The sequence below is a fragment of the Oryx dammah genome, unplaced genomic scaffold, assembly GCF_014754425.2.
Source record: "Oryx dammah isolate SB20612 unplaced genomic scaffold, SCBI_Odam_1.1 HiC_scaffold_4, whole genome shotgun sequence".
NCBI lineage: Eukaryota > Metazoa > Chordata > Mammalia > Artiodactyla > Bovidae > Oryx > Oryx dammah.
Window position 1 is genome coordinate 67,163,988 of NW_024070188.1, and position 22,181 is coordinate 67,186,168.

Consider the following 22,181-nt stretch of genomic DNA (forward strand, 5'->3'; position numbering starts at 1 on the left):
AGAAAAGAGAAGTACTGCTTTAAACACAGGACAGGTCAGAAGACTACAGCACATACTGCTACTTTCTTGTCTGAGTTTCTTGTTATATATGGTTATGCAGTCTTGATGGGTTTCTGACACACATCTTCCTCTCCTCAGAGTCCCAGGTTTCAAATGTTTCAGAAGATCACGGTCTTTTAAAAATTCCTGCTCTACTCTGTTCTTTTATTTAGCTACATTAGAGACTTCCAGAGAGAAAGCATAAGTGGTGTGAGGATGAGAATCCCAGGGACAACTCTGGGTTTCGCACTAAGCTACTGTACTCACTCAACCTTCGACCTGAAACCTAATTAGAAAATTTAATGTTTCATTCTTTTCAGATGCCTTCCCTTTTCTCCAGTAGAACCCATTACTCTCTGGAGTAGTCTCTTAGTCTCTGGCTGAGCTCATTTACTGAGGCCACAATGTTTGCCTCCATGCCCTCAGCATGTTGGCAGCCAGAGACTCACAGATGCATTTTGGAAATGATTGTAAATAATCAGTGTGATATGGGTTTTCCCGGCTTCCCTTGTGGCTCAGATGGTAAAGAATCTACCTGCATTGTGGGAGAACCAGGTTCGATCCCTGGGTTGGGAAGATCCCCTGGAGAAGGGAATGGCTACCCACTCTAGTATTCTGGCCTGGAGAATTCCAAAGACAGAGGCTACCGTCCATGGGGCTGCAAACAATTGGACACAACTAACTGACTCGCACTTTCACTTTTCATGGATTTTCCACCTCCTCAAGGTTTTCATCCTAGTGGGATCTTTTAAACAATTATTTAACTGTATTTACTCCTAATAGAGTTCTATATCAAACATTAAAAATTGTGATGATTTGTGTCCATGTGCAACCCCACACGTCAACAAATGAGAGCCCACTCCAAAGTAAAATTTAAATGGCTTCAAAGAATGACAGGAAAACATCTTTTTGGCAGGGAACAATAGGAAGCCAGAAGGAATAGAGGAGAAATCCAGTAGAGAGTGTAAAGTGATGAGAGACCTTTTCCATATGTGTGGCCATTAAAAAAATTATTCCCATCCATTACGTTGCATGTGCGGGAGACAACTCTATCTCACAATAAAAATTGTTTTTTGTTTTTTGTTTTTTTTGCCAATTCCTGCAGATATTACCAAGCAGCATTTCTTATAGAAGAAAAAGAATATGATGATGCAAGAAACATAAAAAGAAAAAAAGACCCAAAGCTAAACAGTGCACTCAATAGACACAGAGTAAATGTAGATGGATCACCAACAGTAGACTGGAGGCATGCCTGTCACATAGTAGGCTTCTTTTCCATACATTTAGAAATGCAAAACTAGCTTCCTCATCATCAATTTCTTGTGCAATATTGTATGAGCTACATTCATGGCACAGCCCCTTGGGTCCTAAAACACTCTGTCTTCAGCTTTGCTCTGTGTGAAGAGAGCATTTCCACTCAGCTGATTTGTCTGTGAACAAATGAACAGGGTTAGGGTTAGGGTTAGGGTTAGCAGCTCCTTGGTTATTTTTTCTTTAGATAGTTAAGAAGCATAGGTCTTTCCTCCCATCACATGGGCTTTCATTTCATGATGTATTTTATTGACATCAAACAGAAAAAGAAGTTAGATGATGTATATACTGTGTGTTCATCCCCAAATCTCTTCTCCCATTTACCCCTAGGAGAACACTGAAATTGCCCAGTTAACTTCCCTGAGGCCAGAGACCCCTCAAGGCTTCCTCTGCTGGAGGAGAATCTGGCTCCCTGGGTGAGCCCAGGACACAAGCAACAATTCCATCTAGCTCATTCATTTCCTCAGGAGTTTAGATCTATTTTTAAATTAGGTAATTCTTTTATTACCATAGATACAAATATTAGCAGGGACCAGACACTATGCCAGGCACACGAAAGCCAAGTGCCTATAGGTGCTGTGCCCCATTTATAGTTAATTTTTTCATCGCGATAATTGCTGTTTCCATAACATAAATCAACACATAGAAACCATTGCATTTGCCAAGAACCAAAACAACAACAAAAGCATTTAGTATCCAGTCTAGATGCATTTGTATGGCCACAGGGAGAGTGAGACCCATTCTAAGTCTAGCGAGCAATCCCAGTGGAAATAGGAAAGAAACCAGAGGAGTGGGTTCAGAGACGTGTGAAGAAATGATGAGATTCCAGCCAAGCCACACGTTGCAGTGGCAGAGGAAACCATGTGGAATGGGAGGGCAGAGGCTTCACGGACAGCTAGATAAAGGTTTGTTGTCATGGTAACAAAGGCAAATGGGAATTGCTCCATGACTTTGAGTAGGTCAAATTCTTAGAGTCAAGACCTGATGGAAAAGGGTAAGATTATGGGGTTAGAATGTAGGGTGAATTAGGGTTACAGAGGTCTGTGGTGAAACTTGTCACTGTCTTTAAAAGTCTTTTGGTAACATATATCAGAAAGCAGGAGGGTTAGACTGATCAATCAACAGGAATTTATTATAAAGACGCAATGTCATCTTTAGGACCCAACGGAAGGACATGTCAGAAGGCTTCTTTTGACTCTGCTTTACTTTGTATATTTGCATTTTCTTCCCCTCTCCCAAGACTGACTTGTTCCTAGTCTCCCTGCAGATGACCACCATTGCTCCAAAATATGTGTCTGAGCCAGACTTACATGCTAACTAGCTTTCTTTAATTCCAAATCGCTTAAAGTAAAAATATGATTGTCCAGCTTGAAATTCTGATGCAATATCTGATGGAAGTTGAGGGCTCCTGGTGAACAGTTACTTGAGGGTCTCTTTTGTGGAGAGGGGGTGTTTCCCAGGGAAACATAGTGTCACAGGCCTGGGAGGGAACTCCAAAGGTGTTTACAGTGATTGGCCAGAATTCTGCTGGTGTATTTTAATCCTGCACTTATATCAGCTTGGGCTTCCCAGATAGCTCAGCGGGTAAAGAATTTGCCTGAAAGGCAGGAGACACAGGAGACATGGGTTCAATTCCTGGGTTGGGAAGATCCCCTGGAGGAGGAAATGGCAACCCACTGCAGTATTCTTGTCTGGATAATCCCATGGACAGAGGAGCCTGGAGGACTACAGTCCAAAGTGTTGCAAAGAGACATGACTGAGGAACTGAGCACGGTATCAGCTTGATGTTAATAAGCATGGGGGAAAGGGATAAATGGAAGAAATTTCTGTCTTGTTCCTAGGGACAGGGCCAATTTAGGACATATATTTGTGTTGGCCATGGGGTTGGCACCAGAACAGGGTGGTCTAGGCAAAGCTCAATGGCAAGAGTTGTTTATACAAGATGGCCTGAGGCAGTGGGCACTGGTCTACGGTCAAAAGCATTTGGAGATCCACAGCGGACTTCTGAGTTATCCCTTCTTTTAAGGATAACTCAGAACATCACTGTGTGCTGGCTTTTTCCTCTAAGGTGGAGATGGGTGTGGAGTTCTTAAAGAGCTAAGTGAGACCTGATATTTTCCAAAATATGGGAGGGAGCGTTCATCTTCAGAAAATTCCCAGTGTTATTCATCAATTCCCTCAGGATTTATGAAGGCCCTGCTCTGTGCCCAGTGCTGGTCACTATTGCATTGCAGGGCCCCGGGGCTCTCGAGACAGAAAGGCTGTCACTCAGCTGTGCTGGGGAAACTGGGCCCAGCTGCTGGAGAAAGCCCCAGCTGGGGTCTGCAGGGAGCTTGAGGCCAGGAAGCTTCCTCTCAGCCTCCCCTCCAAACCCAGAGCAGCGCACTCTCTCTCCACCCTCCTCTGCTGCCTGCCAGAATTTCCAGATTTGTTCTGTTTTGCAGTTTGCATCAAGCCACACTCAATCCCAACCCTAGCAGAAGGCATAAATTAACATTTTATTATGTTGTACTTGTTAGGGTCTCTCTTAAAGCAGACATGCAAATGTGAGGCTCCCATAGTCAATGAGGGTATACCCGGATGAACTGAAAATAAACCAGGTGGCTCTGGCCAAACCCTTGGAAAGCAGGACCTCGCTGAGCTATCCTGGGACAGATACTCACCTCAGTTCCCGCCCCCGGTTGTTTACCCTGGCCCCTGGCCATTTCCTGCTCTGTTTGGCACCCCAGCCCTCCCTGTCCAGCTGCCATAGGCTCCTATGACTCCTGGTCGACTTTCATTTACAAGGAACCAATTTCACAAGCAGCTGTAGGTGAGCCTTTTACGGGCCTCTGGTGAGTGAGTGGGAGGCCTGGGGGCCTTCTCCATCAAGCAGCTGGACAAATACATCTGCTTTGGCCTTCCACGGGGACCGGGCTATTTTGAGGCTCCCTCTGATTGGCTCTTGCTGTTACTGTGCCTTTAATTCCAGCTTATAGCTCTTAAAACCTTATATAACAGGAACCTCAAGTTGGATGGAGTTTGATTGGATTTGGCTTGGCTCAAGTGGAGGAATTAGTAAAACCAAAAGTGAGAACCACTTGATATGCCACTTAGAGCTCTACCAGGTGAAAATATTAATTGTTCTAAAGTGTTTCTTAGAATGCTGCTTTGGTCATATATTTTTGTGTATGGACTGGGGAAAATCAAACAGGGGAAAGAGGGAAAGAAACTTTTCCCTACTGCTGTTTTAATTTTCCAGGATCTCTTTTGTATCCCTTTTATTTTGTGTTATTATAAATAACTGCCTTCATATAAGCACGTGTGGGACAACCCCACCCAAACAATTCAACAATCAGAGAAGGCGATAAAAGAAAGGAAGATGACAGAACCTTCCAGAGTCCATCCTGGGGCATCTGGTTAGAACCAAAATCTTGGGTCTAATCTTGTAGGTGGAAGAGCTTGATTCCAGTGGCCTTGTGTCAGCCTATGTGTGCCCAGTGAGCATTCACAGGGTAGAATATTTGAGCCTCTTTACCTTACAGGCTGGGCTTCACAGGTGGCTCAGTGGTAAACAATCCACTTGCCAATGCGGGAGACACAGGAGATGCGGGTTCGATCCCTGGGTGGGGAAGAGCCTCTGGAGCAGGAAATGGCAACCTGTTCCAGTATTTTGCCTGGAAAATTCCATGGACAGAGGAGCCTGGTGGGCTACAGTCCATGGGGTTGCAAAGCGTAGAGCACAACTGAGCGCACACACACACCTTACAGTTTACACAGGAAGTCACCTTTCAGAGGGTCCTGTGTAATGAGCTTGTCTAGGGATGCCTCCTGGACCCTGGCTCCAGCCACCCAACTGCTTCCAGGTGAAGGCTGCCTGACCACCACCCCCACCCACCCTTGTGGTTCTTATGAAGTTTCCACGTGGATTTCCGAGCACTCGTGGATGCTCCGGTACCAATGGCTGCGGCTCTGAGGGACCCGACTCGCCTGCCACACTGCTGCCTTGGTTTTATTTTTCTTTCCCCGCAGATGCTTCTCTAGTTCCCTCCTCCCTCCTCCCACCTCTATTCCAGCTTTTCCGCTTCTCAGCTCTTCTTAGCATCTCATTTCACCTTTCTGCTCGGCAGAGAGCTGTGTGGGGTTCTTACCTTCCCCCAGTGGCATTTAAAGTGTTTCTTGGTGCAAAACATCCTATTCATTGCCATAGAAACAGGAAGCTCAGTGTGGAAGGAAAGGGGGGGAGAAAAAAAGAAGTCTGGGAGTCTGAAGCTTTGCAATTCTGTTATTTTGCCCAAATCCATAAATGGCAACACACTGGGAGATAAGAAAAATCCTGCTCCTGGCTGGATCTCCAGGAGGAAGAGCCACCCCTTCCAAGGGCACAGGTTTTAAACCCTGGTTTAAACCAAGAGAGAGCAGGCTTGTATGGAAAGTATTGCTGCTTTTCCCACAGAGGGGGAGTTCCCAGTTGAGTCTGGGGAAGTCAGACAAACCTGCCTTCTCTTATCAGTTCTGCATCTAAGCTGAAGGACTCGGGACACTTCCTCAACCCCTCTCAGTGCCCTCAGCTGTACAATAAACATGTGAACTTCCCTGTGACCTCTTGCTTGGGGTCACAGGAGAGCTCAAGAAGTGACAGCTTCATGGCCTCCCTGAATGGACTCCCACTTTCTTGCCACACCATTGGACACACTGAGTCTGGGCCACCTGTCCTCAGCTGTGAATCCCTCCCTGATATCAAAAAAGAGGACTTCACGTCATTCCTCAAATCAAGCCAGTCTGCTATGGTTTTCCTTGAAATGCAGTAGAATGTGTTTAATTTTTACATCTTCATGCAAAGCCTAGAGAGAAGTCCTCTTCAAACCATTGATTTTGAAGATGGACCTTCAAACTACCCTCAATGGAGACCCTTTGGTCTGTGTCGCCCAAGCAGGCAACTCGAGGCCATTATTCCTAAACTGAGAATGGGCCACCTCATTGCGTGGATTAGAGCTTCAGACTAAACATGAAGTTTGAGGTTTCAGTCTCCACTGAGGCAGTGAGTTTCTCAGAGGCATCATTAGTTATTTGGCATTCATTCATCACAGGGCCAAATTAATAACCAGAGTTCTGTACATCTCCCCTTGTGGTACAGATTTTGTAAGAGCACAGAAGTCATATCACAAACCCTTCAATCAATTCTGGGTCCAAATCCCCAACCACCTCTTTTTTAAAAAATAAATGATTTCTTTATTTTTGTCTGTGTTGGGTCTTCATTGCTGTGTGTGAACTTTCTCTAGTTGTGGCGAGTGAGAGCTACTCTAGTTGCGGCGCACAGGCTTCTCAACGTGGTTACCTGAGGCAGAAAATGGGCTCTAGTCACACAGGCTTCCAAAGTTTCCCCAAGACATGTGGAATCTTCCTGGACCAGGGATCAAACCTGTCCCCAGCATGCGCAGGCAGATTCTTAACCACTGGACCATGAGGGAAGTCCCCAACCACCTCTTTTAACTGACACACCAAACCAATGTTTCTCCCGCTCCAAATCACCCAAGCAACTAGAGAGCCCACCCATATAACCCAGAGCCCACCAACAGCATTCAAATTAGCCAGTCTTAAGCCAATGCCCCTGCCCCTGCCTACCTTTCCTTTCCCATGGAAAATGCAATAAATATTTTCCCCTGGATCTTGCATCTATCCCCTGAGAAAACCCGGTGCTTCCCCCTGTGGCCCTATAGGACATGGCATACCCTCTCTGGGAAACTGTAAGCCCCTTCCTGTAAGCAACAGTAAGTAATAAAAATTTTCTTTCAATAGTATTAGCCTCTCTGCATCATCACTCATTCACCTTTATAAATTAAAATCAGGCACAAATCAACCTTGCCCACATCTATCCTATTAGCTACAAGGCTATCCCGGTAAACAGATGTAACTGGCTCATCATGCACACGTCACAATTAGGGAAGGACGGTCCCAGGGGCATGCTTGTTGGTGCTAGTTCAGCAGCATCTTCATCTATAAATAGTGTGACCATATGTCCCACTATGTCCTGTAGAGTCCAAGCTTACCCCTGTCGACCTGTGCAATTATTAATAGTGCTCTCGTTCACTCTCAAAGCAGTCACAGTTTGGAATATAAATTATGTGGCTACCGTAATATAAAGGACCGACAATTAAGCACCCATTAAACAGGTAAATGATTTTGTTACAGAGGAGTAATTGCAATCATTTGCTTTTACATTTTCACTTGACAAAAGGGTGTAAATGAATGTTACAGACTTTCTAAATATATGTGGTATTCCACACATAATATGCAAGAAGTTAAAAAAGAAAAACCAGCTGCATGAAGTATGTATAAAAGCAGAGCAATGGATTATGATTGCTCTGAGGATATTTTGTGAGGATGGAGGGAGATGGTAGTGTTGGCCACCATGACTGAGTAGCTGGATAAGGATAAGGGTGAGAGTCACTATGGGCCATGCCATTGCTTGAACATCTCCATGTGTTTCATTTTTATTTATTTTTTATTTTAAAAATATTTATTTTGCTGTGTCGGGTCTCAGTTGCCATGTATGGGCTTCTCTAGTTGCAACTCATGGGCTTAGTTGCCCCATGGCATGTGGGAACTTAGTTCCCCAACCAAGGACAGAACCTACGTCCACCGCTTTGGAAAGCACTGGACCACCAGGGAAATCCCTCCATGTGCTTTATTTGACATTGGAGATGAGATGTAATCACTCAATCATTTCACAAACATATTTTGTTTCTCTACAATTAGAATCAGCTTCCATTCTTTTTCTCAAGGAGCTTATTCTATAAAGGGAGAAATTAACACCCTGGAGTATTTCCAAAGGTACAAGCACAGATTACTATAGGCCCATCGAGAAGCATATATCTTAGTCCTTGGGGTATAAAGAACTTTACAACTAAAATTTGGAGAGAGTTGTGGGAAGATAGGAGAATGAATTTTAAGACCTGTTAGTATATGACCCACTGAGAGTAGAGCCCATTTTTTAAGGTTCCAGAAGTGAAAGAACAGAGTCTGAGGGCATCGGAGCACCAGGTTAGGGGACAGCCTGACATCAAGCATTCAAACAAACAGGATCTAATGATGCCTAGTGGCTCAGATGGTAAAGAATCTGCCTGCAGTGCAGGAGACCCAGGTTCATTCCCCAGCCTAGGAAGATCCCAGGGATCCCAGAAGGGAATGGCTACCAACTTCAGTATTCTTGCCTGGAGAATTCCATACAGAGGAGCATGGTGGGCTATAGTCCATGGGGCTGCAAAGAGTTGGACATGACTGAGCGACTCACATACACAAACAACAATGCCTAAAATGCTACTGAAGTTCTGGCCTCAAGTCTTAGCATTTCTTGACAAATAGAAATGAGGCATGCTCAGGATTGCCTTTAAGAAAAAATTACTAGAGCCAAAATATGGCAGAATTGATGGTTAATGCTCCTAATTTTCAACCCATCTGTAAAGAACCTATATTATCCCTTAAGTGCCAAGACTGGTGCTCATATTTGCCCTTAAGATCACTGGACTCAGTTCTGCAGAGAAGGATCAACTGTGTCACAGGAACAACTTTGCTCATCATGCTCCCAGGGATGTCTGTCAGAGTTTGTTTGTAATCAAGCCCTAAAAGTCTTTGCCATGCAGCTGTACTGTCTGTGATGCCATGTATGTCAATGAGAGAAATTCATGATTTAGGAATGCATCTGAACTGTGTTTTGCTTCTCCATGCCCTAGTCAGATGTAGGCTTGTTTTGGTCCTCTACAGAGTTATAAATAAAGAGCCGACTCTAAAGATTTGCTGAAGCAAACTCAGGGCTGAAGGAGCCATCCTTCTTAGTTGACCTGACTTACACAATGTTTAGGGCATATGGTTCTGCTCTCCCCAGGCAAAGCAAATTCCTATAAAAAGCATTATGTGATATTGGTCCTCACTTTGACTCATGGAATGTTAGACACAAAAGGGACGTTAGACATTTCTTACCTGTGCTTTCACTTTAGATGAGGAGTGACGGACATTGTAGAGCTATTTAATGGAAGTCCTCAATCGGGATATTTGTTTTTTAAATTTCAGAAGCAAACGTAATTAGATTCAACAGCTTTGTTATATTGCTAAGTTATAGGCTGTAGTCTCTGTTGTATGATTAATATGCTTAACCTAGGCAGAAAAACAAAATGGGCTGTGTTCTGCACCCCAAAGTATCGTGCCTCATAGTATAGCCCCCAGGACCCTCAGGGCCCATCATGGGGCACTCCTGATCAGTGCTCCCTGCTTGGGATCAGTGTCTTCATTCCCTTCAGTTCAGTCGCTCAGTCCAAGTCTTTGTGACCCCATGGACTGCAGCACGCCAGGCTTCTCTGTCCAGCACCAACTCCGGAATCTTGCTCAAACTCATGTCCATCAAGTCAGTGATGCCATCCAACCATCTCATCCTCTGTCGTCCCCTTCTCCTCCTGCCTTCAGTCTTTTCCAGCATCAGTGTCTTTGCCAGTGGGTCAGTTCTTTGCATCAGGTGGCCAAAGTATTAGAGTTTCAGCATCAGTCCTTCCAATGAATATTCAGGACTAATTTCCTTTAAGATTGATTGGTTTGATCTCTTTACAGTCCAAGGGACTCTCAAGGGTCTTCTCCAACACCACAGTTCAAAAGCATCAATTCTTCGGTGCTCAGCTTTCTTTAGATTCCAGCTCTCACATCCATACATGACTACTGGAAAAACCACAGCTTTGATTGGACAGACCTTTGTCTCTGCCTTTTAATATGCCTTCTAGGTTTGGCATAGCTTTTCTTCCAAGGAGCAAGCATCTTTTAATTTCATGGCTGCAGTCACCATCTTCAGTGATTTTGGAGCCAAAAAAAGTAAAATAAAATCTCTCACTGTTTTCATTGTTCCTTCATTTGTTTCCATTGTTCCACTGTTTCCATTGTTCCACTGTTTCCATTGTTTCTTCAATCTTTCTTCCATTGTTTCTTCATTCTTCATTCTCTTACCCTTCATCAAATTTCCCTATTACATTCCTTGTTATCAGAGCTCTGACGGGTGAGAACTGGTCTGATTTTTAAATTAAAATTTTAAATTTTAACTTAAAACCATTTTTTAACTTTTTACTGAATTTGTTGGGGCTTCCCAGGTGGCACTAGTGGTAAAGAACCCTCCTGCCAATGCAGGAGACGTAAGAGAAGCAGGTTCAATCCTTGGGTTGGGAAGATCCCCTGGAGGAGGGCATGGCAACCCACTCCAGTATTCTTGCCTGGAGAATTTCAGGAACAGGGGTTCCTGGCGGGCTATGGTCCATAAGGTCACAAAGAGTCAGACATGACTGAAGCGAATTATAACATTGCTTCTGTTTTGTGCTTTTTTGTTTTTTGGCCCTAAGGCATGTGGGATCTTAACTCCCCGACCAAATATCAAACCCACAACCTCTTCATTGGAAGGCGAAGTTTTAACCACTGACCCACCAAGAAAGTCCTGAAAACATCTTTAATAAAAGTGAATCTGTAAAATATTTTCCTACAAAAGAACACCAAAAAGTAGAGACCAACGTTTTGAGTATGAAGAACCAGGCATTATACAAACCATTTTAAAGACATGGTCTCGTTTACGTATGACAACAATTCTACAAGACTAACCTCACGTTATTCCCATTTCTCAGCTGAGGAATATGAGATCTGTAGTGTTAAACATCATACTATTAATAAGTGGCAGCACTGGAATTTCAGTCCAGGCTGTTTGAATTGAAAGCCTATGGGCTTCACCACAGAGCCTGGAGTAACACAGCTACTCCATAAATCGTGACTGCTGTAAGACAACAGCAAAGCCAATGATAGATGAGCGTCTGTTATTACTCATCTCCCCAAGGCCATGAGATGCAGTCTTTCTGATCCAATCCCTTCAATAGCCTTCATGTTGAGAGCTTAATTAAACTACTTCATAGTATCGCCGCTTTGGCATCATTTCGGATGGTCAAGTGGCCTGCAGGGGTCTTGAACTGACAATAGCCCCTCCCCCTGTTATGCCCTAGACAATAGGCCTCAGGGTCACACGTAAATGAAACTTCCTGACATGACTTCCCCAACCATCCTTGTGATAAACCATCTCCTGCATCTCCAGGGCCTTCTTCTTAGCTAAGAGCCCCAAGAAGCTAACAAAACCCTGTTCTTTTTAGATTGAATTGACCAATCTGGCCTTAGCCTGGGAGCCTCGAAACACGTAGGCCCTAATAAAGGCGTGTGCCCCAGGCCCTGCCCACACCTGGCCTTGACGGCTCTCTGTGGCCCCTCGAGACATGCCACATACCTCCTCCAGGATCTCTAAATAATGAACTTCTCTATTTCAATTCCCTTGTGGTCTTTTGTGACCCCCATGGCTCAGACACCATCCAACACCTTAGGGTTGTTCTTAACAAATGTTCATTTAACAGTCACAGCTCTTCATATTACAGCCTATCCGCAGCTTCCTCGTATCTCCATTCATATGATTAGCCCCTGTGATTTCGGTAAACAGAAAATAACAACCGGTAAAGACCCTCTCTGATGATGAAGCTGTCTCTACTTCTCCAAGATGAGAGCTTGCAATTTCTGCTTCACTTTTCCATGCTCTGTTTTTTGTCTTTTGTTTCAATTGGAGTATAGTTGCTTTACACTGTTGTGCCAGTTTCTGCTGTACAACAACGTGAATCAGCTATAAGTCTGCATATATCGCCTTCTCTCTTGATTCTCCCTCCCTACCCGCTATGCTCTGTTTTCAGTCATAGCATCTTCATCATTGTCATTACGGTTTTGCTCCCTCCCCCAAAGCTCTGTCCGAACTCCATGAGCTCCTGGACACGTTCTCGGTTACAGAAAGTGGCTGGAGAGAGAAGGGCCATGAACTCGTCCTAAACCACTGCAGAAAGGCCATCACCCTTCAAGATCCCCTTTCCTTACTCCGAACTCTGTCTCTGCTCTTCTGCTTCCTCATCTGCGGCATGAGAAGGTGTGTGTGTGTGTGTGTTGGGAGAGGGGAGAAACAAATACAGGACAAATCCTGAAATACAGCATACATTTTACTTTCTGTGAAGAGAATAATCACCTCTGGGCCCAGAAGATCACTGTCGGCCTCTCCGGCTCAAAGGAGAAGGATCGATGATGCCATTCTCTGCTAGACAGCTGCAGCCACCCTGGCACCACCATAGAGGGCCACACTGCCTGGCGGGGATGGGGTGGGGGGGGTTCTGTCTCTAACCCTCTCTGGAGCTTCCGCAGCTGCCTACAAGTCCTTTAATCCAGTTAGAGCTACGGTGTCCTGTTTCTGGTATCATCATGCTCTGATTGCCAGACACAAGATATTCATCCATTCTGGCAAATTCATGTCTCTCAAGAGAGTCCTTTCTGAGGTAGTTTAACTCCCTTGCCTACCCAGACTGTCCAGGGACTTCCTAGGTAAAACTCCATTCTCCAAATCTTGCCCAAGGAAAGGAGAAAGTTAGGAGCGATTTTGTGTCCTTGATAATGTCCTGAGTGTGAAGGAGAGCCCATTTCATGCCAGGTAATAGGAAGGTATGACACACAAAGGTAAGCTCTCTCTGTCCACAGTATTCCATCAAGGACCTGCTTACTGTAGGATTCTGACAAGCCACTTCCAAACTCTCCTCCAGTGGAAGACTGATCTACATGGGACCTAGGATCAGACAACATTTAGAATTTTCACGTACAATTTTTGTCAAAATAACAATTGTATTTTTTTTGTTTCAGTGTAAACAGAATAATAATTGCCTCCCCACTCAAGATGTTCACATTCTAGTCCCTGAAACCTGTGAATATGTGCCCTTACCTGGCGTGGAGAACTTTGCAGTTGTGATTAAGGTATGGATCTTGAGTTAGAGAGAGCTATCCTGAATTATGCAAGCATGTTTGATTTATTCACATAGGTCCTTAAAGTCAGAGAACCTTCCCCATCACGAGCAGAGAGAGGGTAACAGAGATGACACATTGCTGGCTTTGAAGACAGAGAAAGCAGGTACAAGCCAAGGAATTTGGGCCATCTCCACAAGCTGGAAAAGGCAAGGCAATGGCTTCTCCCCTAAAGCCTCCAGAAGAAACATGCCCCTGTAGATACATGAGTTTCACCCCAGGAAGACGTGTGTTGGACTTCTGACCTTTACAACTTTAAGAAAGTTAATTGACGCTGTCTCAGAACACAAGCCTGTATGCTCAGTTGTGTCAGACTCTTTGCAATACCATGGACTGTAGCACTCCAGGTTCTTCTATTCGTAAAATTTTTCCAGGCAAGAATACTGAAATAGGTTGCCGTTTCCCACCCCAAGGAATCTTCCTGATTCAGGGATTGAACCTGCTTGTCCTGTGTCTCCTGCATTGGTGGGTGGATTCTTTCAGTTCATTTCACTTCAGTTGCTCAGTTGTGTCTGACTCTCTGTGACCCCATGGACCACAGCATGCAAGGCCTCCCTGTCCATCACCAACTCCCGGAGTTTACCCAAGCTCATGTCCATTAAGTTGGTGATGCCATCCAAACATCTCATCCTCTGTCGTCCCCTTCTCCTCCTGCCCCCAATCCCTCCCAGCATCAGGGTCTTTTCAAATGAGTCAGCTCTTTGCATGAGGTGGCCAAAGTATTGGAGTTTCAGCTTTAACATCAGTCTTTCCAATGAACACTCAGGACTGATCTCCTTTAGGATGGACTGGTTGGCTCTCCTTGCAGTCCAAGGGACTCTCAAGAGTCTTCTCCAACACCACAGTTTAAAAGCATTTATTATTCAGTGCTCAGCTTTCTTTAGAGACCAACTTTCACATCCATACATAACTACTGGAAAAACCATAGCCTTGGCTAGATGGACCTTTGTTGGCAAAGTAATGTCTCTGCTTTTTAATATGCTATCTAGGTTGGTCATAACTTTTCTTCCAAGGAGTAAGTGTCTTTTAATGTCATGGCTGCACTCACCATCTGCAGTGATTTTGGAGCCCCAAAAGTAGCCTGCCACTATTTCCATTGTTTCCCCATCTATTTGCCATGAAGTGATTGGACTGGATGCCATGATGTTGGTTTTCTGAATGTTGAGCTTTAAGCCAACTTTTTCACTCTCCTCTTTCACTTTCCTCAAGAGGCTCTTTAGCTCTTCTTCACTTTCTGCCATAAGGGTGGTGTCACCTGCATATCTCTACTTAAGAAGCCTGCTTAAAACCATAGTTTGTGGTAATTTGTTATGGCAGTCACAGAAAATAAACAGGGGCCGAAAAAAAAGAACCAGGTGGCTCAAAGCCCTTGTCTTCTCAGTTTTGTTGGACTAAATAGTAGCAAATGACTCAACTGGCAGTTACCTATCAATAAGCAACTCTTACAGCAGCTATAAAAAAATTAACATCATTGTCAAAGTCTTCTCCAAATTGGACAAGAGAAATTTTGAGAAAGAAAGAAAAATTGTAAAGGATCAACCTTATTCAGGCTAGGTAGGGATATATATTGCTACCAGTGAAGTAAGACATAGACTGATCTACAATAACCCTTGAGATCATTTTCAATGCAAACTGTTAGTCTTTAACGTAAATGTAAAGAAGTAATGTCTTCTTTGATTACAAAGTAAATTGCAGAGTTAACGTTTCGTTTCCTAAAGTCTGAAAGACATAAGGGGATACTGAGAATGTGTGAGATCGTTTAGCATCAGATCATCTTCAATTATCTCAGCTGACTATAGGGTCTAAAGAACTTGCCTGTAGACCCTTAAGCATCCTATATCATGGCATTTGGCAACTGTGAAAAGTCTAATCACCAAACCCTTCAAGTAGAGAAACCGTGACTTAGTGCCCTTCCAATACGAAATGAAGCTTTGCCAGATTTGGCCAAGAGCCTTTCAGCAAGTGACACGGTAACTGATGCTTTCCATCAGTGTTTCATTTCATATCCCATCTCAAATACTGAAAAAGTGATTTTTTTTCCTCTCCTCATCTACTCTTGAATATAATTTTGAAAAGCAATTTTATGTTTCCTCTTTCTATTGGATTGGCAAAAAAGTTTGTTTGGGTTTTCTTATAACATCTTACAGAAAAACCTTAATTAAGTTTTTGGCCAACTCAGTACGTATGTGTTAGTTGCTCAGTCATGTCTGGCTCTTTGCAACTCCATGGGTGTAGCCCACCAGACTCCTCTATCTTTGGGATTTTCCAAGCAAGAATACTGGAGTGGGTTGCCATTTCCTTCTCCAGGGGATCTTCCCAACCCAGGGATCAAACTCAGGTCTCCTGCATTGTGGGCAGATTCTTTACCATTTGAGCCACCAGGCCAACTCAGTATTTACATTTATTTATGAAGTTGTAAAAAATTACATTAATAAAAATCTTATCATTTAGTGAGCAACTACTATGTATCAAGCATCTGATATTCACTATCCAATTTAATCCCTTAAAGGGATTATTATTTTTCTTCATTGGATGATAAATCTAAGGAAGTTCAAATAAGTTGCCCAGACTTACAGAGGTGAGAGATGGTGAAAGCCAGAACACTTTTCCTACTCCTTAATCAGGGACTTCACTGATTTCATTCATTATTACCCATGTTTCTTGAGCATGAAATACATTCAAAGACAACGTTAAGAGTTAAATAAAATGGATTTGTAACTGGTGGGTCCAGTTTTAGATCATCAGTAGATTTCCCCATCCCAAGTATGGGTCTCCCCAGAGCACACACAGAGAGGGCCATTGGCTTCCCTCTCTGGGATGAGCAAAGAGGAAACTGATAAAACTCTTCCTTGATTTTAGTGTGGCTTCCATCAGCCGGTAATTAATTCCCTTTGTAATGCGGCCTCCTGAGAACCTTGAAAGAGTAGGAACTCATGACCTGAACTTACATGTCACAGCTGAGAGTTACAGTTAACTCACCATTTCTATCAGGTAAAAAAAATAATGTTGTTTTTGCTAAGCCAGCACCCCCATTCTTTTTTCTCTACTGTTTTAATTTTATTGCTGCTTCCACAAAACCTTTTCTTCAAAGCAATATTTGGTGTTCTGGTGCCATGCAAAATCTACTTGCTCAGTCAAGGTAATGTATTGGTTGCCCAGTCATGTCCGCCAAGAGTTAGAGATGACTGAGTACTTAGTGTTTTTAACCCCAGTCATGGGGTAGCATGGACTGTAGCTGGCCAGGCTCCTGTGGCCATGAAATTCTCCAGGCAAGAATGCAGGAGTGGGTTGCCATTCCCTCCTCCAGGGGATCTTCCCTACCCAAGGATCGAACCCAGGTTTCCTGCATTGCAGGCAGATTCTTTACCATCTGAACCACCAGGGAAGCCCCAAGGTAACGAGACCTCAAATATTCCTTCATCTACAGCTAGCTTACAACTCAACCTCCACTTTTTACATCAAAATGGTCCCTTCATGGATATTTTCTACAGCTTTAACTTCTGGAGAAAAATTCCTAAACTATTTCTCCTTTCTTTGTTTCCTTTAGCGGCTTTATTTTTGCTCCTTTTTGTGATTTCAGAGGCCAGACTTAGTTCTCTCAATTAGCTGTGTTGTTGCCATGATGATATGATATCCTTGTAAATCACATTACAATGCCTGGAGCCCCTTTCAGGTGGGTAAAGTATATTAAGCAAAGAATTAGCAATAACAGTATGACCTCATTGGCTGCTATAGAAATGACCAAGCATAAAATGAAGTGAATTAATTACCTTCAGTTTCCATTCACCAAAGAGCCAACTTTGTCTCATTTGTATGATGATAAACACATATAACATTTTACCACTTACCTGGAATATCCCCTTGGAGGAGGATATGGCAACCTACTCCAGTATTCCTGCCTAGAGAATTCCACAGGCAGAGGAGCCTGGTGGGCTACAAGCCATGGGGCCACCAAGAGTCCAACAGAGCCGAGCACTTAGTGCTTTTACCACTTATACAGGTATATAATCAATATAATATAATTGTTCTTCATATGTTGTGTCAGTAGGTAAAAGAAAAAGGAGAGGTGATTTTAGGAAGATCATATTTATAGGCTTAGAATAATCACAGAGACTGAGGGCAATGTATTTGTAGATAGGTCAAAATATAAGAGTAATGGCTTATAAGAAAGTAGGTCACTTCTTGCTGAGGTTATCCTAATGCTAGGAATAAAAGAGAAAGCAATCCATCTGGGATCTGGCCTTTTGGTTTTCTGATTTTGAGTTCAGGTCTAAAAGTCAGAAAACCTGCATTATGCTTCTGTATTTGGTACTCCCAGTGTTCCTTGGGGATACGAGTAATAAAACAGGCAGGGGTCTAAGTAAGAAGAAATAAACTTTCTTCTAAAATACCAGACAATGTCGGGACAATGTTCAGACTCACACAGAGTGAAATTCAGGGAAAATGATGCCAGCACGCAAAAATAAAGACGTTTAATGACAGCTCAACATCAGAAAAAATCCAGCTACCTATAATGTGCCTTAATAATTACTGAAGTGAAATGTAGGAATTATAAACAAGAGTGATGAAAAATAAATTTTGAATTTGCAGGTGCTGGTCTAGGTGCAATCAGACTTGAAACACAGCCAGACTCAATATCAAGTGTCTAGATGCAAAATATTTCCCCAAGGGAAGCTGAGGAAAGATTAGTGTATTAAAATAAGAGCAGAATAGACATTGTCTTTATTGCAAAGATAACTGATACCTGCACTAATCACATATATAGTCTTATTTGTGATATTGTTTTCCCCAAATCTCAGTGTTTCTAACGCACATCTCAAGGTAATGATTTTTTTACATCATTTTAAATGTTTACCACACACATTATAAATTTCCTTGAGTGAATTATTGCATAAGAATAGAAAGGCAAGATGCTGGGGTTTATTTTTCAAGTAGCAGACCAAAAGACAAGAAAGATATGTTGAGTGATATTTTCAAACCCCTGTGTTAGATCTTTACTTCTAGATACAGTAAAGTAGCTTGCACCAAACCAATTGTTCTCGTAAGAACAAATAAAAAATCAGCTGAAATGTAAAGGAAAACCCAACAGTCCTCTGGTTGAAAGCATTGGAAAGTGTCTGCGGCAAGGAGGATTTGAGGGGCCAAGACCCAGGAAAGAAGAGAAAAGGTGATCACAGATCTCTGAGCTGATATTCTGCAAGCAAAAATACAAAGTTTCCACTTGGGGTAATAGCCAGTTTGGGGCCTGAAATCAGAGACTAAGAATACACCTAGTGTGTGAAAATATTGCAAGTCTGTGGACTGGAAAGGGAAAAAAAAAAGATTGGGAAAGAAGGAGAGGTTGGTTTGCCAAAGCATCGAAGACCTGAGGGAGCAGAATTCTGAAGAAAAGAGAAGCATTGGGCAGTAAATGAGATACCTCATTTTCTCCTAGAAGTATGTGCCAAATTCTTAAGCTGCATAAGACAAGAAGCTAAGACAGAAAAATGGAAGCAGAGTTTTGAGCCTCACAAAGTTTGAAAGTCAAGAATTGGAATTCAGAACCTGACTTGGAAGAGAGGACCCAGCCAACACTCCAGGCTCTCGGTTGGAGCTCCTGGGAACTATAGCAGTGATGAGGAACAAACCAGAAATAGATGTGGCTTTTGAAACTTCAATCCGGCCTCCAGTCAGTTTAGTTACTAATTGAATCAAAGTAATCTGCCCCCTTTCTGACCACATACCAAAGGACAGGGTAGCCCTCTCAAAGGAAGAGGCTGCCTCCACAATTTTCCATATATCCATCAGTCAACCAAAAATTATGGTCATATTAAAGGAAAGAACCAAGATTAAAAAAATAGTTAATATAATCAGACCCACAAATATTTTAATTATCAAAGTTATTATACTTGAATTTTGAAAGATATAATTAAATGTGACAAAATTAAGAAAGAACAAGTCAATAAAAATAATTCAGAGATGGAAAATTTTTTACATCTCTGGCTCTCTATTGGCATTTTAGAAAGAATCAAGTGAAAATTATAGAGCAGAAAAAATATAATATTTTAAATTAAATAGTAGATTAATGGCTGGATATAACAGCAGTTGGGACTCAGCAGCTAGTGGATTAGTGATGGAAAATAGGCCAGCAGGAAATCCACCTAGGCTAACAGAGAGCAAATAGGATGGAAAATGTTAAAAGGAAAACGTGATGGTTAATTTTATGGTAGACCAAGTTATTTGGCTTAGCAGTACCCTGGATGTTTTTGTGAGGGTGTATGTGTGTGTGATTATATCTAAATCAGAGGACTTTGAGTAAAGCAATTTGCCCTCTATAACATGGGAGGGCATTGCTCAGTCAGTTGAAGGCCTCAGTAGAACAAAGACTGACCTTCCCCTAAGCAAGAATGCATTCTGCCTATGGATGGTCCCTGGACATGAACTGTATCATCAGTGCTCTTTTTCCAGGAGTCTTGAGCCTGCAGCTTTTGGACTTGCCAGGCTCCATAATCACATGAACCAATTCTCTGTATCTCGCTGTACATATCCATATTCCATTGGTACTGTCACTCTGTAGAATCTGGACTAATACAGACCATGAGAGACATGTGGGCACAGGAAAACTGCTTAATATACAGCTTAATGAAATGTGGGAGACAAGGAGGGAGTGATAATGAGAAAGAAACAACACTTGAAGATATACTGGCTTTGTGGGCTTCCCTGGTGGCTCAGTGGTAAAGAATCCGCCGGTGATGCAGAAGACGTGGGTTCTATCCCTGGGTCAGGAAGATCCCCTGGAGAAGGAAATGGCAAGCCAATCCAGTATTCTTGCCTGGGAATTTCCATGAGCAGAGGAGCCTGGAGGGCTACAGTCCATGTGGTCACAAAAGAGTCAGATACAACTTAGCAACTAAACAACAACAACAAGTGGTATTTTCAAAACTTGATGGAAAAAATTGAGAACAGATCCAAGAAACATTATAAGTACCAAAGAGAATTGAGACTTCCCTGTTGGTCCAGTGGCTAAGACTATACGCTCCCAATGCAAAGGGCTGGGGTTCAATCCCTGTTCGGGGATCTAGATCCCACAGGCTGTAACTAAGAGTTTGCCTGTTGCAACTAAAGATCTCACATGCTACAACCAAGATCAAAGATCCCACATGCTGCAATGAATACCTGGTGCAGCCAAATAAATAAATAATTTTTTTTAATACCAAAGAGAATAAACACATACAAAGCCATACCAAGGCGCATTATAGCAACACTGTTAAAAACAAAAGTTTTACTTGGGAGTGATGTCAACAAAAGAGTGGATTAGGTAGCTCCAAGCTCCCATATTCCTGAAAAAAAAACATCAAAACAAGCAGAAATGTCAGAACCAACTGTTTCAAAACTGAAAAATACTTAAGTTATACAGCAATGGAACAAATGCTTAATTAAGAAAAAGGCAATGTTAAAAAAAAAAACACAAAAACTCCTGGCAAACAAGGAAATTCCGTCAAAACACTTTCTGAACACAAGCTAAGGAACAGAAACACCAATGACCTCATAATTCAGACCAGCAACCCTTGTATATTGCTAGCTGAGATTATAAAATAGTGCACCCATTTTGGAAAATAGTTGGGCAATTTCTCAAGAAGTTAAACATAGAATACCATATGACTTAGCAATTTCCCTGTTAGGTATGTACACAAAATAATGAAAAACAGGGAGTCAAACATGTACACCAATATTTATTCAACATTATTCACAATAGCTAAAGGATGAAAACAACCTATGTTCATCAGCAGATAATTAGACCAATAAAACAGTCTACCCATCCAATGGAATATTATACAGTCATAAAAAGAAATCAAGTTCTAACACATGCTACAAAATGTATAAACTTTGAAAGCATTATGTTATGTGCAAGGATAGATATTATATGACTAAAGTAAAGGATAAATAATGTATGACCCTACCTATATGAATTATCTAGAATGGGCTAAATCATAGGGACAGAAAGTAGCATAGAGGCTACTGGAGACTGAGGGGGAGGGTGTAATGGAAAGTTATTGTTTGATGGGTACAGAGCTTAGTTTGTGGTTATCTTGGTCAGCTCAGGCTGCTAAAACAAAAATATCATAGACTTGCTGGCTTATAGAAAGCAGAATGTCACCAAAACATTGTAAATCGAGTATCCTCCAAAATGGGCTTTCCTGGTGGCTCTGCTGGTAAAGAATCCGCCTGTCAATGCAGACACAGGAGGTGAGCATTGACACAACTGAGCATACACGCACAGGTCAGGACACATTCCAATATAAAGTAACTTTTTAAAAAGAAATTTATTTCTCAGTTCTGGAGGCAAGTAGTTTAAGATTGGTGCTGTGGTGTGTTTAGTTGCTCAGTCGTGTCCGACTCTTTGCGACCCCGTGAATTGTAGCCAGCCAGGCTCCTCTGTCCATGGGATTCTCCAGGCGAGAACACTGGAGTGGGTCGCCATGCTTTCCTCCGGGGGATCTTCCTAACACAGCAATCGAACCCAGGTCTCCCACGTTGCAGGCGGATTCTTTACCGTCTGAGCCGTCAGCGTATTCTAGTGGGAGGCCTCTTCCAGGTTGCATCCTGTCAGCTTCTCATTGTCTCCTCAGGTGGGAGAGAGCCGAAAGAGGAACCAAGCTCTCTCATGACAGTTACATAGGCGTTAGTCCCACCAATGAGAATTCTACCCTTCTGACTTCATCTGATTAAAATTACCTTCTGAAGACCTCACCTTCTAATCCCATCACATTGTGTAGAAGGGTTTCAGCTTACAAATTTTCAACAAATATTCAGTCTATAACAAGGGTAATGGAGTTTTCAAACTAGATAGTGGTAATAGCTGGACAACATCGTGCATGCAATTAATATCACTGACTTGTATAAATTGTACACTTAAAAATGGTTAAGATGGGGAATTCTCTGGCAGTTCAGTGGTTAGGATTCTGCACTTTCACTGCTGAGGG